Here is a 3,494-nt window from a genome sequence, read left to right as displayed (position 1 = left end):
TTGGAGGCAAGGATTCTGAGGCTCCGTCTAACTTACTTTGGACATGTTGTGAGGAGAGAACGGTCCTTGGAGAAGGACATCATGCTTGGGAGGTGGAGGGACGGCGCAGGAGGGGAAGGCCCTCTATGAGGTGGATTGATTCAGTGACAGGGATAATTGGGATGGGAGTGTCGGAGACAGTGCGATTGGCACAGGATAGAGCAGAGTTTAGGGCTGTTGTACACAGGGTCGCTGTGAGTCGCAGGCGACTCAATGGCACATAACAATAACAACAACACGAGAACCAAAATATGATCTTGAATCTATTCTATCTGAAGTTAGAAATAATCTTTTTTTTTTTTTAATCTGAGAACAGTGTACTTTATAGATGGTACACTGCAGGATACCTCCCCTTTCTCAGAGGGACTGGATAGAAACTGTGTCAAGGATGTGAGATTTTCAGGGTGTGGGGGGATTGAGTTCGGGCAAGGATTCCCCAGCAGTTGAGGGTGTCTCTCTCTCTACCCCATCCCCAGTGCTATTGCTGGGGCTCTTGGTCCAAGGGGGTCTTATTCTTTGGAGGCTATGATTGACCACCCGATTGCTATAGCCAAATTCATTGTCATCCTAGGAAATGAGTTTGGAAAACTGCTTGTTCAGGGCAATGCCAGCCCCAGCATCGAAGTTGGAAGAGTACATATTACTGTTAAAGTCACAGGAGACAACTTGGTCTTCAGTGTATCCCAGGATGCCCTTGAGGGGCCCTTCTGATGCCTGCTTTACTACTTTCTCTGTGTCATCATATTTGGCAGCTTTCTCCAGACAGAAGGTCAGATACACAACTGAACACATTGAGGATGGGGACACGGAAAGCCATACACGTAAATTTCCTATTCAGCTCAGAGATGACCTTGCCCACGGCCTTGGCAGCGCCAGTAGATGCAGGGATGATACTCTGGGAAGTTCCACAGCCACCATGCCACACCTTCCCAGAGGGGCCATCCACAGTCTTCTGGGTTGCAGTGATGGCGTGAACTGTGGTCATAAGTCCCTCTACGATGCTGAAGTTGTCATGGGTGACCTTGGCCAGGGGAGCCAAGCAGTTGGTGGTACAGGAGGCATTGCTGACAATCTTGAGAGAGTTGTCATATTTCTCATGGTTCATGCTCATCACAAACATGGGGGCATCTGCAGAATGAGCATAGATGATTACCTGATTGGCACCACCCTTCAAGTGAGCCCCACCCTTCTCCAAGGTTGTTAAGACACCAGTGGACTTCACAGCATATTCAGCACCAGCACCACCCCACTTGACTTTGGTGGGATCTTGCTCCTGGAAGATAGTGATGGCTTTTTCATTGATGACAAGCTTCCTATTCTCAGCCTTGAGAGTGCCAGTGAACTTGCCATGTGTGGAATCTTACTGGAACATGTAGACCATGTAGTTGAGGTCAATAAAGGGGTTATTGATGGCAACAGCATTCACTTTGTCAGAGTTAAAAGCAGCCCTGGTGACAAGGCATTCATTGAGGCCAAATCTGTTTATTCCGACCTTCATCTTCATGTCTTAGGGATGTGGCTGAGGCTGCATGAGAAGAGAGGGCAATCTTTTGATGAGGAAAGCAAGCCTAGAAATCATCTTTAAAATAGATTTGAAGCATTGAACAGCAATGATTGACAATCAGATGAGTTGTGGGATGATAACAAGAATATCTCCATGAGCAAAAGATTATGACTGAAACAGAAGAGAAAGAAAAAATGGAAATGGACATCAGAAGAGCCTCTGAAAATTGCACTAGTGTGTTGAGAAGCCAAAACAAAAGGAAAACATGCTGAAATAAAAGAACTGAATAGAAAATATCAAATGGCAGCTTGAAAAGACAAAGCAGACTATTATAATGGAATGTGCAGAGATCTGGAATTGTAGTTAAAAAGGAAAGCACTCACTCTGCATTCCTTAGGCTGAGAGTACAGAAAAACAGATTTAAGACTCAATTCACAATATTGAAATATGCTGTGGGCAATATATTGCATGACCCAGAAAGCATAAAAAAAAGATGGAAGGAATACACAGAACCGATATACCAAAAGGAACTGACAGACTCTGAAAAATTTCAGGAAGTACCATATGAGCAGGAGCCAATGGTAATGAGGAAGGAAGTTGAAGCTGTACTGAAAAGACTGTAAAAAAATAAGGCTCCAGGAATTGATGTGATGCCAGTTGACTTGCTATGAATCTGAGAGCTGGACATTGAACAAGCATGACAGAAGAATTGATTACTTTGAGCTGTGATGTTGGAGAAGGGTACTGAACATTAAAAAACATATGTCTTGGAGAAAGTGCAGATAGTGTGCTCATTTGAGGCAAAGATGATAAAACTTCACATATTGTGGGCATGTTGTTAGGAGGGGCTATTCCTTGGAGATGGACATGATACTAGGTAAGGTGGAGGGTTTTGGCGAAGTAAAGGTGGATTGACAGAGTGACTGCCGCAATGAGTTCTAGTCTGTCAGGAAGTGTGAAGATGGCACAGGATAGGACAGGGTTCTGATCTGTGGTTCATAGTGTCACAAAGGGTTGTACTGGATGCTTTTGAGCTGTGGTGCTGGAGAAGAGTACTGAATGTACCATGGACTGCCAGGGAAACAAACAGATTCATCTTGGAGAGGATTAAACCAAGCTACTCCTTGGAGGCAAGGATTCTGGGGCTTCGTCTGACATACTTTGGACATGTTTCCAGGAGGGACGGGTCCTTGGAGAGGGACATCATGCTTGGGAGGGTGGAGGGACAGCGCAGGAGGGGAAGACCCTCTATGAGATGGATTGATTTGGTGACTGGGGTAATCGGGATGGGTGTGTCAGAGGCGGTGCGGTTGGCGCAGGATAGAGCAGGGTTTAGGGCTGTTGTGCATAGGGTCGCTATGAGTCAAAAACCACTCGATGGCACATAACAACAACAACAACTGAAAAAGATCAGTATGCCTTCAACATGGATTGCAAAAAACCAAAAATTCTCACATGATGATAGATAGACAAAAGATTTAAGTTTTCAATTATTTCATTTTACTTGGATCCCCAATCAACAATCTTGGTAGTAGCAGTCAAGAAATCAAAAGATATGTACCATTTGGAAAATGTGCCACACATGACTTCTTAATAGTACCAAATAGTGAGGATTCCAGTTTAAAGATGAAGGTAATGCTTGATATAAGCCATGGTGTTTATAGTTGCTTTCTATGCACCTGAAAGTTGTACAATGAATAAGGTTAACAGAGGAAGATTTAATGTCTTTAAATTGTTGTGATGGCAAAGTGTATTGAATATACCATTGAGTGCAAAAAGAACTCAGAAATATGTCTTGGAGGAAGTGTCCCCAGATTGTTCGTTAGAGGAAAAGAGGGTGAAAGTTGGTCTCACATACTTTGGGAATGTTGTTAGGACGCACAAGGCTTTGGAAAAAGACAACATGTGTTGGGAAAGGGAGAGGATTAATGGAAGATAAGGAAACTGTCAA

At 43.9% G+C, this 3,494-nt stretch overlaps 1 pseudogene; it reads right to left on the bottom strand.

Moving 5' to 3' along the window:
• Positions 1-438: 438 nt before the first annotated feature.
• On the bottom strand, positions 439-1,543 carry LOC102846852 (annotated as a pseudogene).
• Positions 1,544-3,494: the final 1,951 nt, after the last annotated feature.

Source organism: Elephantulus edwardii, unplaced genomic scaffold, assembly GCF_000299155.1.
Source record: "Elephantulus edwardii isolate Elephantulus edwardi_28Jun2011 unplaced genomic scaffold, EleEdw1.0 scaffold00178, whole genome shotgun sequence".
NCBI classification, from domain to species: Eukaryota; Metazoa; Chordata; class Mammalia; order Macroscelidea; family Macroscelididae; genus Elephantulus; species Elephantulus edwardii.
Note: the sequence above shows the minus strand (reverse complement) of the source record. Positions and strands in the feature narration are given on the sequence as shown.